The following is a 13795-nucleotide window of genomic DNA, read 5'->3' as shown; positions in this document are numbered from 1 at the left end:
ATGCACTTACTGTTCTAGTGACTATCCTCTTGACCCATGAGTGACCTGGTTTCTCCAAGAAAGCTCCACTAAAGTTAAATATTCTTCAAGGTGTATTCATTGATTCTAATTTCCTGATTGTGAAAAGTTGCAAATCCAGAGCCAAGGTTCTGTCAGACTGTCATTAGTCCCCTTAAGAGCCCACCCTGGCCCATCCTCTGTGACCTAACCTCATTTTGACTATCAGGTAAAACTTTTGGAATGTGTAAACATCCAAATTAGCTTCTGTCTACTCAAAGCCACAAGTGTCATCAGATAACATCTAAGTTCTCTCCACATCACTGTAAACTTCTCACCTGCTGTCCCCACCAATATATCTGAAGAAATAATCCCTTGGCTTATGAGTTTGTATTGTGTAACTATACAGACAGTGGGACCAGTTCTGGGTTGGCACATGTTATGTGGGGCAGTCTGAGTCTGTACCTGGGTCCTGGTCACTCATATTTGGCTCAAGAAAAAAAGTATTTTGCATCAACATATTATTGTATAGGCTTATAAGGCTGTATGAACACTGTTTGCATTATATAGATGAGCAGCCTGAAGCACCGTGTCTTTCTGATCCTTAGCATTCGTAAACAATAAGTGCATTCTGACACTTGTGCGTATTTGCATCCATACACTTACTTGATTGTTCAGACAAGGATTAAAAGCAGAATGGAAAAAGATAGGGAAATTAATTATCTGAATTTTTTATGCCTGTATATATTGTACATAATTTTAATATAATGAATCGTTATCATGGAAATGTTGAGCATGCTAAAACAGTAACAATGAAAGGTTGTTTTTTAATAGAAAGGGTTTTATTCCTAACTCAGACCTCAAGCCTTGTTACACAAGACTATTTTAAACACTGACATTTAATTTTTAAGAAAATCAAGCAAAGTCAAAGGTTATCATTAGAAACATGATGCACTGTCAGTCACAGTTTCAAACATTACCATTTTTTAACTTTTGTAACTCAACAAGGGATTCGAGAAACAATCTGTGGTCTGGTTTTTATAAACACCTTTATGCAGACACGAGTATCCTACCTTATTAAGTATGAATTTTATAAACATATTACTCTAACAGTGTAGCTGAAGATTATTTCAGCATCCCTCAGCTTCTCCAAAAATGATTTACAATAGTGTGGTAGAACTTGTACGGCTCTTTCCAGGATCACAACTCTGTGCGTTGCAGGTGTGTAAGACCATTTATCTCCTTGTGTTTGCAGACTCTTCAGGTGATCTACTGTGTCAGAAATCTCTACTTCCGACTAGAGAGTCAGTCAATCAGTATAAACCCAAAGACAACTTAGTTTGCTTTCGTCTACCAACAGAAGTGTCCTCCGCATGTTGGCACGGGCAGCTCCAGTGCGTTCTTCTGTCTGCTGGTATGCCACTGTACTGCTCAGTTCACTTTCTACTCTGTCCCCAAGGCTGTGCATAATGTCAATGCTCCACACAGGAGGAATTCTCTGTTGATGCAGGTTAAGATTAAACTTCCTCTCACTTGGATTTTTGAGGTAATGGCATGCAACACAACTGATTCTCATAAGCATCTGAGAAACTTAAAGTGGAAGAGTTATATACAACACACATGGTTATACAATACAACATTATGTTGGTATTTGTAGAGTTGGCTTTTGCTTTCTAGATTACTTGAAACTGCCTCATGTGACTCCATGACTAATCTTTCATAATGTGTCATTTAATTGCAATTCATTTTTATATTGCTTATGGTGAATATTCTAATCAGTTTTCTCCTGTGGTAAACACGCATACCTACACCTTACCTGTTACACTGATGTGCACACAAAAGGCATCAATAACATTGGTAGTTGACCAGAAAAAAAAAAATCCTTCCCTTTCTCAGACAGAGTTGTTTTATTCCTTTAAGAATAAAGTGATCCTTTGCAGAGAAAAAATAAGTATACAACATTGAATTATGCTTTGAGCACTTGGATCATTCTGGAAGTCACTCGTGTTTATTTAAAACGTGGCTATTCTAGTAGGATGCTTTATTCTTGGCTGACTCAGACTGCTATTAACAACTTTATCCTGTGATTGTTTATGACCGTGGGGGTCTTGAGTCCTCAAGCAGCCTGCCTGCTGTTCTGCAATCTGCAACTGGACACCACCAAAGTCCCAACATTGTGATGGAGATGTTTCTGAGCTGGAGTATAACTAGAAACTGAAGGTAAATAGAGTATAAAAGGAACTTGTACTTTGGATATGCAAGCTGGCTAGTTTTGAATGTCCTCAATGCATCTTAGTTTCAAATTCTTAGAAAGAATTATACTTTATTTTTCATTGCTTTTGAAATAAGATCATTGTTTACAAACACAATAAAGGTGAAATGAAACCAATTATATTTGAGAGTTTCTGTGTTGGGTGATTTTTTTTTTTTAATAAAAACTTGGGTTAAGTCACATAAATTTAGTGTTGAAGAGAAACCTGAAAGGTTATTCTAGAAGGGTAATTCATTTAGAATTAAGAGGAACCCTTCTCACTGGGCGTGGAGTGAGGCAGAGGCAGGCGGATTTTTGAGTTCGAGGCCAGCCTGCTCTACAAAGTGAGTTCCAGGACAGTCATAGCTATACAGAGAAACCCTGTCTCGAAAAAACCAAAAAAAAAAAACGTAGGGAAAAGAAAAAAAAAAAAGAGGAACCCTTCTCAACCACTTGGAGATAGAACTGAATCCTTCCGACTCCAGATATTTGTTGTATTTAATAACAACCCATTTTCTTCTGTGCCCTTTGGAATGCTGGCCCTCTGCTTGGAAGACACCAGAGTCATTGATCAAGTCTCTGCTGTGACTGACACAGGCTGAATTAGATACAGTCCTGTGGTTTTCAAACTTTGGTGTGCGTCTGAGTTATACAGGAACTTTGAAAAAACACAGACTGCTTGTCTTCTCCTTGTCCAGGCTCTGGTTCAGTGGATGGGATTGAAGCCCAAGAAGTTGCTTCAAATGACTCCCAAGTCTCCTGTAATAGCTGATACTTCAGTCTGGCAACTGTAGTTTGAAATTATAAAATAACAGAAAATTGTAAGGTTAATGGAACAAGGTCATGTGATGAGCTTTGGACAGGTAGAACTATTTTGAAATACTGAGCAGGAGCTGTCAAATGAACAACTGGGTAAAAGAATGGGGTTGCGTGGAGAGGGCTGCGATTGAGATGTGAACGTGGGTATTTTCTCCATATAGGACTTGAAGTTGGACTATGAAAGAGAAGAGAGAGCACAGGAAGCAGATGAAGGCTGATGAGATGATGCAAAGGTGCTTACTGCCAAGTTTGATGACCTGAGTTCCATCCCTTGGACCCACATGGTAGAAAGAGAAAAACAACTCCTCAAAGTTGGCCTAAGACCTCCGTATGCATGTCATGGCATATACTGTTGTTAGTAGTTTCCTCTAAGATTGAAACATTCCATCCCACAGTGGTGGTCCTTAAGATAGAAAGAAGACAACTCAAAATTACTTCAGGAAGTCCCTGAAACTGACCAGATTCACTTCTTCCTTAACAAGAGTATATAAAGACTACTGGGGGTAACTCTTAAGACAAGTCAGGATGAAAAGAAGACTGAGACAACAGCTGCCTGGAAGAAACAAAGAACAGCCAAGATACCTGGGAAAGATTCAGACCAGCTGAGCCACCTGGAAAGGGTACCATCCAACTCCAATCTGTTGAACTGCCTTCAGCTGTGTAGTGTGCTTCAGGTTTCCAGATTCTGTGAATTGTCACTTATGCTGGGGGTGGGCATAGATAATGCAGCTGTCTTTGAGTCATTTCTGCTTCTGTAAGTAACCCCTCACCCATATTTCTGTAAGTAACCCCAATAAAACTCATTGGTTCACCAAGTTGGATTTTGGTGGTAGAGGAAGGAAAAGAATACCACAATAAGCCTTCATGTATGTGGGGAGGAGCACAAAAGAGAGAGTGAAGGGGGAGAAACGGAGGAAGAACCAGAAGAGAGTTGCAGTAGGAGAGCTATGAATAGAAACTCCTAGAATGTGTCATAGGTCTAATAGTGATAGGGGATAGAAAGGACAGGGAAGGACATTTTCATAACTTGTGTTATAAAGGGCATTTTTGTATTCAGTATTATAAACAGGAATCTGTGTATACACATTATTAACAGCTTGATATGTTCACACTGCTAATGGCTTGTCCTTAGATAACCACTTATGCTTGTTATTTTTTTTTTCTGTGCTGTAAGAAAATCATCCAGAGAGAAGTAACTTAAAGAAGAAAATGTTTATTGTGGTTCACAGTTCTAGGATACAGTCTATCATGGCAGTCATGGCAGTAGAACCCTGAGGGAGCTAGTGACATTGTGTCCACAGTCAGGAAATGGAGAATGATTGAAGAGCTCAGATTGTTTTCCTTCATCCTACAAAGTCCAGGATCTCATCCCCGTGGTACCACCCACAATGGGTCTTCCTATTTCCATTAGTCTAATCAATATAATTCCCTAAAATCATGCACTTTTTCAGGACAGTGGACAATCCCAGGGAACTTGGAAAGTGGGTCTGAGACCCCTGCACTTGGGTACCCACCCGAGACAGTAGGTGCCTCCCTGCTCCCTGCCAGATACCTGGCCTGGAACATGTGACCACATTCCCCACATCGGTCATGTAGCCCCAATGAGTTCTCCATGCTAATGAGGTACCTAGAGGCCCTAAAGGTTTAGCCAATATGCCTCCCTTCCCTGATATTCCTCCCTGCAAAAGGTATTTAACCTTTGGTTCTCCCTGAGAAGTTGGTATGCATCCATTTTCCACAATGAGCACTCAGTAAATAGTATGGATAAACATGGATTGTCTCTTCCATCGAAACCACAGTGGGGAGCATGGAGAAGGTCTTTACCTACAGAGCCACAGCCTAATTCTCCCATAGAAGGACTCTCTGCACTTCCAGACAACCACTGCCAAGCTAAGGACAATTACCACTGAGATAAGCCAGAACTCCCATTTCCCCAGCTTGGGCTAATCGCTGTCCTCAGCCCTTGGGCCCTCAATGGTCCTGGCTTTGCCTCAAGCCCATAGACCCCCCTTAATCCTTCCTTCTTACTCCTTTGTGCAGCACCCCAGTGGTGACTGTATGTCTGAGAGAAAAAAAACCCAACTTAAGCCTCCCCCACATCTTACACTGAGTTCTTCCAACCCCTGAGCCTTGTCTTGGTGCTTCCCTAAAGCCCATCACTCCCCTATATTTTGCCTCCCAGCAGTGTGTCCCACACCTCAACAGTGAAGCAGAACTCAGACCTACATTCTCTGGCCTATCTCCCAGGTGATTCTAGATTTCATGAAACTAGCACTTGAGTAATACAAGTTTGGTACCAACAGATACCAATAAACTCAGTGTTTCAGGGGCACCTGAGCCCAAACACCCACAGAATGAAGGAAGAAAACAGCAGCAAAAATGAAAGAGCACAAAATGTCACTAGCCTCAGCTTGTGGCTAACTGCGTAGACAGGCAAAACTAAGCTCTGGTGTGGGGCAATGGGCTATGCATAGACAGCCTGGTCGTCAGTCAAGCTTAGGTCTTGAACCCCGGTGGGACCCAGTAATTTCTACCTGTGTGGGACAGAAGGCAGAAGGTGTTCAATCATGTCTCCTGGACTCTTGGCTCCTGTTGAAGTTTCCGCCCCCACAGCCCCCACAGGAGAGGCACATGGCTATCAGTCACATAGACCATGTCTCAAGCTTCTGACATTCTGGCTAGACTCCTCCCCACAGTCACCTAGCAACAGCAAGATAGCCCAGCCCACTATAAGAGGGGCTGCTTGGCCCCACCTTGCTCTCTCTAAGCTTTTACCTCTCTTACTCTCTAGCCTTCATTCTCTCTCTCTCTTGCCCCTCCTCTCCACGTGACCATGGCCAGCCTCTCCTTCTCTCTACCTTCTCTCTTTACCCCTGCCTTTCTACAATAAAGCTCTAAAACCATAGACTGTCTCTGATCATGAAGGCCATCTGCTTGAATGATGGGATAGGCTTTCTCCTAATGAGCCCCGTCTAACCTCCCACCAGAAGGCCTTCCTACGGCTGCAGCCATGGACCAGACTAAGGACTCTCTCCTGCGTGGGACCCACCCAGTGCCTCCCCCCTCCCCCTGCCCTCTCCTGCCTTCCTCCCCCGGGGTCCCTATTCTGTTCTCAGCTCCTCTGGCATATCTAGTGTAGGATGCCGGAGGCTGAGAACCTGGTATCTGGGACTGCCCCTTGTCCATCACCCTCTGTGTGGGGTCAGTGGCCTAACACAACCAGATGCCCACCTGGGGTCAAGTGGAAAGCACCGGACAGTCCTCCTGAAAGGAAATAAAACTTGAGACCTGTGATTCATGTAATTTATGTCAAATAGCCCAAAGAGTTGTTTGTGAGCTTTAAAACCTGGGGCTGAGAACATAGCAGAACAGGCCAGGACATGTCCGGGCAGGCCTGTCGTTACATGTCCTGACTGGCTTAGTGCCTCCCTATCTCCCGCCCTTCTGACAGTCTGTTGATGTTTAAATGGACCAATCATGTGAAACCGTGCCAATTCCTCCCTGACCCCACCCTTTTTCTATAAAAGTCCCTAGCTTCCAAGCCTCGGGTCGAAACCACTGTCTCCTGCATGAGATACGTTTCAACCCGGAGCTCCACCATGTGGTCAACACCTCTGTCTCCTGCGGGAGATATGTGTCGGCCTGGAGCTCCGTCATTAAACTACCTCATGCTTTTACATCAAGATGGCCATCTGTTCGTGATTCTTGGGTGCACGCAGAATCGAGAATTGAGTGGGGGTTTCCCCACTAGGTTCTTTCACTCCCACATTCACCTGCCCAGAGCATCGGAACTCTGGCGGGACTCGGGCACTCTCCCACTCCCCCCTTTCCCCTACACCCACAGCCCTGGCCCTGCACTCTGGGGTGATGGATTGTCTTTGCCCTCAGCCTGGGTTTCCCTGTATAATCTGGCTAGAGGTGAGATGGAAGGCAGTTTTGAGAGCATTAACCCTCTGCCTTCTCAGATTTCTGGTTCTCCAAATAAAGTACAGCTTAAGAATTCAGTTCTTGTCTGTGCTCATTGACATCCCTAGTGACTGGTTAGCGTTAGCTAGAGTTCCAGTCATGATGGGGTGAAGATACTTTTAAATTCCCTGAAGTAGAAGTTTCTGGTCATGTCATGTGATGCAGACTCACTCGATGTTTTGCTGAGGCAAGACCTGTGGGGGACACACATGCTGTTTGGAGAGAGTATAAATAGGACTCAACAGCCTTGAAAGGCTGCACTGGTCTTCCATCTTCTCAGATCTTCTTTGAGAGTCGAGGCAGAGAACTTCTGGTGTCCCAGCTGGTGCTAGTTTTCCTGCTGACTCATGCTGATTTGGTGGAGGCTGAGCAGTTTCTGCTGGATCATGTCGCTACTGCTGATTCATGTCTGGTATCCTGACACCACTGAACTGGACTGCTGGTATCCTGACAATAGAGATTTGAATCGCCCCAAAGAACTACTTCTAAATAGGTCCACATCCCCTTGTCCTATTTATCATCTATTCTCCCCTATCTTTGGACTGTGGGCTAGAAGTGGCAGAGTGGGAGTGGGGGTTCAAAGCATTTGACAACCCTTATTAATAGTAGGTTTTGAAAAATCTAAGCCTACAACACCCAATCAATTTGGTTGCAAAGTCATGATGACCTTAGGAGGAGCTGTTTCAGTATTACAGTGCAGGCTAATGTAACATCAGGATGCATTGTGGTACACAAAAGGCAGAATGTAAGCCTGATACTGCTGGTCATGTGTGTGTGTGTGTGTGTGTGTGTGTGTGTGTGTGTGTGTGTGGTGTCCATATGTACACATGAACATACAATGGCACAACTTTGGGCCTCTGATGTTGGTATTTGCCTTCAACCCTGTTTGGAACAGGGACTCATCCTTACTGTTGCATTCAGTGTAGACAAGAGAACTCTGTGGATTCTCTTGTCTCAAATCTCCCAATGGGACTGCTGAGATCACACATGCCTGTGCTGTTATGTCCAGCTTTAATACGGGTTCTGGGGATTCAAACTCAGATCCTTGTGCTTGCCTTGCTGGTCAAGTTCTTTACCCAGTGAGTTTTCTCCTTAGTCTAAAAGTTTGGTTCTGATGAGGCAAAGCTGAGAGTGTGTTACTGGCTGAGTACATGGACTCCTGTGGGGCAAGTGGAACCATGTCACCAAACAGAAAAACTGGTGAGGTCGAACAGATTAAGGAATTCCAGCAAATCTCATAGTTGAGAACTAGGCTTTCGAATCTACTCCCAAATAGGTTCCTGTCCTGGAGCATGTGACTATGACATCCCACTAAGAGGACCGTGACAACTGGTTACATAGCATAGAAACCCAGAGTTCTTCATGCTAATGAGGTATCTAGGTGGGCCCTGAGGATTTAGCCAATAAGATTCCTTTCCCAGGCATTCCTTCATGCAGAAGATATTTAATCTCTGGTTTACCCTGGTTAAGTCCTATGCATCTTTTTCCACCATGAATAAACAGTTTGGACAAGCAAGAACTGTCTCCTTTGTCAAGGACTGCTGGGGTGGAAAGCCTTCATCATACCAAACAGTGCCTAAGTCTCCAGAAGATGGCCCCTCCACACTCTTGGTACTCACCCAGAACTAAATTGGACTTTCCCCATCCATAGCTCATCTCAGGTCCTCAGGCTATGTTTTCAAATCTTTGTGGTGTCCAGTGGTGTCTGGGTGCCCAGGAGTTTGAGAACAACAGCCTCTGCCCCAGCCCCTGCTGTTTCTCACCAGATAACATGGACTGGGGCCCCATCTTAGGCTGTGTTTCCTTTTCCCTGAGCTGCGTGGTGGCATCCCATGAGCCTAACATCCTGGTGGTGATGAGAAAGGCATGTAGCCTAGTGCCTCTGTATTTTGCCTCCCCAGGCCTCATTCTGACATCTTAGTGGCAAAGCCAAACCCAGACTCCAAGATCCAAGGCATTTCATTTATTTTACTTTTTGTAATTGGAGAATATTTACAAGCTAGTAAATGGGACCCTAGAGTAAAGGAGTTTATGGAAGCAATGAGAAGAGAAAAATCAATATATATATATTAAATGTTGTAAGGGAAAGAATCCAAATTCTTTTTTTTTTTTAACATTTATGTATTTATTATATGTAAGTACACTGTAGCTGTCTTCAGACACACCAGAAGAGGGAGTCAGATCTTGTTACGGATGGTTGTGAGCCACCATGTGGTTGCTGGGATTTGAACTAAGGATCTTTGGAAGAGCAGTCGGGTGCTCTTACCTGCTGAGCCATCTCACCAGCCCCCAAGAATCCAAATTCTTAGTATGTGGATGAAGAGTAGAGGCTAGACGAGTCTCAAACCCATGTCAGCGAGTGGTAAAGCAACTGTGAAACAGCCCTTGCAATAGAAATTTCACACGACCTAATGATATTTGGCTTTAGGCATCCATGTGAGAAGCAGAATATTAGAAAGCAATGGAAGTTGCTATCGGTTGCTTTTGCAAGGTATTATTAGGAAGACATTAACAACTGCTGTATGCAATCAGGAATGCAAAGCAAAGAATGTTATTTAAAATAAAGGGGTGGTAAGTAAGGGTGGGGGAGTAGGAAAAAATGGGGTTGTGAGGTGCTCAGACCCTTGACCCCATTCTTCTCTAGAGGCTTAGCTGCTGTAGCCAGCCGTGTTTGCATTTCCTGAGGTGAGACAATGATTCCTAGAACTTTTCACATACCTGCAGGGTATGCATCCTCCTTAGAAGTAAGGTTTTGGCAAAAGCATTTACCTGACAGTCAAACAAGGTCCATCTCTTGCCTTCTCTCAGTGTCCTGAGTTAGCTTTCCCATCTCATTCACTGCTGGTTGAGGCCACCTCGTTTGTGGTCTTCATAACCTGCCCCATAAAAATATTTGGTTTTAAGTCCCATCTAGTTAGTTGTGGCACTCTATTTAACTGGGCACACTGGAGAATGTCTGCTATCTTAACTGCTCTGAGGTCTGACCAAAATGGATGTAGTTTGGAAGCCAATCTGGGCAGCATAACAATTAACTCCTTTTTTTTGGTGAAAGTAATAGAAAACCTGGGAATTGATTCATTAATGCACTTTTACAACATTTAATAAAAACCTACTCTATAGCATCAAATTTAATGACTGTCTAAGGCCCAAGGCATCCTGATGTTTCCTTGCTAGTAGATTAAACAAGAGATCGGTTATCAATTAGAAAGTGGTATTTAGTGTTTGAGACTAACAAAACGTTATTCGGGATTGTATATGTTGGGCAGTGGTAAAGGGTGTGCTTAGCATACATGAGACCTTGGATTCCTTCTCAGCACGTTAACAACAAACAGTCCCAATAACTTGGTGGCTTAGCTGTTCCAGGATCCTCCGACTAAACAATCAGACTAGAAAAATCTGAAAGTCCTCAACATCTGCTTGAATTGTTTTGACTTGAATTTATGGAGTTGCATTGAAGAATGAACTGTTACAAAGATTCCAAAAGATACTTCGTTGTTATTATTATTATTATTATTAGCTTGCACAGAGATAAAGAAAACAGAAACAGATCTTTTAGATGCAAAGCTTCATTAAAGCAAAATTATATGCTATTGTTTGGTGAGAGTGATCATCATTGCCCGCCTTCTCCTTGGTTTCTACTACATCTTTTTTTTTTTTCTGCTGTTGCTAAACAATAAAACGACCTTATCTCTCCCGTATTCGTTATTCATGACTATATCCCTTAAAGCAGCACTAAAATGTCCAAACTAGTGAAATGAACGACTAATGCTTTTGAAGGATATCATGGCTCAACATTCAAAATGTATACACCATTGGCGTTGGCATCGTTGATTATTTAAAGGTAAAGGCAAGGGAGAACAGCAGATGAAGAATAATTCTCTGCTGTTCTGCTGTCTGCCTAGCAGAGGAGGCATAAATCTGCCCCCCTCTGCTGTAAGCAGATGAGGAGAGAGGTATTTATCACAGGAGACTGGAGAACCAGACTCAAGTGAGTCTGTACAAATAGGTATTACTGAAAATAACAACTGTCTGGTTATTTCCTACTCACTGTGCTCTTATGTAAATTCTTTCTTTGTTTTTGTTTTTTGGTTTTTGGTTTTTCGAGACAGGGTTTCTCTGTATAGCCCTGGCTATCCCGGAACTCACTTTATAGACCAGGCTGGCCTCGAACTCAGAAATCTGCCTGCCTCTGCCTCCCAAGTGCTGGGATTAAAGGTGTGTGCCACCATGCCCGGTTTATGTAAATTCTTTAAAGCCCTAATTCCTCAATCCCCCTTCCTTTGTTCACTGCTCCAAAATTTCTTATTCTTTGGTAAAATAATGTAAGTCTTGATGTCTCATTATTTCTTCAGACTCTTTTTCTTTTGTTGTTTTGTTTTTCGAGACAGGGTTTTTATAGCCCTAGCTATCCTGGAACTCACTTTGTAGACCAGGCTGGCCTCGAACTCAGAAATCTGCCTGCCTCTGCCTCTCGAGTGCTGGGATTAAAGGCGTGTGCCACCACCGCTGGGTGTACTTCTTCAGACTCTTAATTTCTCTTCTGTGATATCTCTGTGTAAAAAAAAAAAAAAAAAAAATACCACTATCTTGCTGACTGTTTTCTCTTGTCCATCTGACCCAAGCCGGTGTTATTATGGAAGAAGGAACCTCAATCAAAAAATACTCAGCTCACTTCCAGCAGACAAGTGTGAGAGAGGTCATTGTTTTCATTCAACTTGCCCTCTTCCCAGATGAGTCTGGTTTTGTGTCAAGTTGACAGGGAACTTCTGTCTTAGTTTGCTTACGACTGCTGTGATAAAGCACTCTGACCTACACAGCTTATAGAAGAAAGAGTTTATTTTGGCTTGTGATTCCAGGGGCTTAGAGTCCAGGCTGGTAGACAGGGGGTGGGGGTGGGGTGGGGTGGGGTGGGGCACGGTGGCTGTAGTGAGAAGCTAAGAATGTATATTTTGAGCTACAAGCAGGAAGAAGACAGACTGAGCTAACAATGATGTGAGTCTAAAACTCTCAAAGCCTGATCCCAAATTCCTGTTTTCTCCAACTAGACCCTACCACCTCCTAAGCTTCCCCAAACAGTGCCATCAACTGGAAACCAAGTATTTAAATGTTTTGAGACTATGGGTACATGTCACTTAAAACACCACCCTGTCAGTAGTATTTATATGACTTTTATTCAGTTAATATGAATTCAGTCAGTTTAGTCTATAGTCTTCAGTTACTAATCTGAGAAGGTAAAGGAAAACTTATTTTAGGATCAAGCCAGGCATAGATAGAGCACACTTTTAATCCCAACACTAAAGAAGAAGAACTAGGCCGTCCAGAACTACCTAGTGAACCACTTTCAAAAAACAAAACAAAACAAACCAAACATAAATAAAAAACAAGAGTAAAATAATATTAGAAGTAAAATAATGTATTCTTTTTAGCCAGCAAAAGTTATGTCTGTATTCTTATTTTGCTTATAATTTAGTGAATAAGAATTTTTCTGTTTGGTGAAGGAAGCTTAGAAGAGGAGAAATACTCTCATGTTCCCCTACCCCGTCTTGTCTTTGACTGCATCTCCTTTCTCTCTCCCTCTCTCTCTCCCTCCCTCTCTTTCCCTCTCTCTCTGTCTAGATAAACCAATGAGTTTATTGAGATTACTTATAGGAACATAGAATGACTCAAGGCTACTGCACTACCAAAGTGCACCCCAGTGTGATGGTGATACATAAAAGTTGGACCCCTGGAACTTGTTGTGGGAATTTACAGGCAGATCAATAGGTCAGAGTCTTCTCTCCTCCGTAGCCCTTATTGCTTGTATAACCTTGAGGAGGGAGATGCCTTATATTCTGGTTTCAGGGACTTTCTGAACCTTGTATGTTATCCACTCCCAAGTCTTAATGAGCCTCTCTTTAGAACTTCCTCAATCTTAGTGAGCCTCCTCCAAGGATTAAATGTTCAAACTTGGAAGAAATTATTACACAACAGGCTATGAAAATAGAAAAGAGGGGATAGCATAAGGACAAGCTGTAGCTACTAGTGTCTCCCGGTTTCAACGGTGGATCTGCCACCACAGGATTTAGATTTTATATGACTTACAAGATTAGGATTCTAGTTGAGTTACCATTGTTTCTGAACAAAGTCTGTGTGGTATTTTCCTTTGTGAGGCAGTTCAACTGGGTTCAAGAGAGAAAGGTACAGTGGCTAAGTGTGGGTTTGCCAGATGTGCACAACAAAGGCCTTGGGGGATTTGAAATATGGGGCTGGCATGATAATGACCTGCCAGTGGGAATTTAGCAAGCTGGGTGGAGAGATTTTGGAGCTCAGAATCAGAGTCTCCATGAGATAAAAACAGATGGCCATTGCCCACAGTGCATAGCTGGCAGGCCCGCTGGGGCAGAGAGTAGTTGGGTGCAGCGCTGGAAGTTGGTGCCTCTTTTTAATATTTTCAGCAATAGGTGGCAAACTAACGTGTTGGGCAAAAATCCACTAGAAATGTAAGATTATTAGTCTGAGAGTTAGAGGTGTTTTTTTGTTTTGTTTTGTCTTTTAGTGAGTAGCTGGGTAGCACTGGAACAAATCACATGGACTCAAGCACAGGAACTTTGAAACAAAGAAACTGCTTGCAGGCTCTGAGGTCCCGTGCTGTGGGGAGTGCAGGCTGCTCTGAGTCAGAGAGCTGTAGATTGGAAGTTGCCTGCTTCTTGGGGCAGAGACTGATTGAACTGTGAATTTATAAAATTGGGATTATTTGCTTTTAGGATAGATTTATATATATAG

The sequence above is a fragment of the Mus caroli genome, unplaced genomic scaffold (assembly GCF_978045245.1).
Source record: "Mus caroli unplaced genomic scaffold, Mus_caroli_1 scaffold_18, whole genome shotgun sequence".
Classification (NCBI taxonomy): domain Eukaryota; kingdom Metazoa; phylum Chordata; class Mammalia; order Rodentia; family Muridae; genus Mus; species Mus caroli.
The sequence above is the reverse complement of the archived record's forward strand: the minus strand, read 5'-3'. Positions refer to the sequence as shown.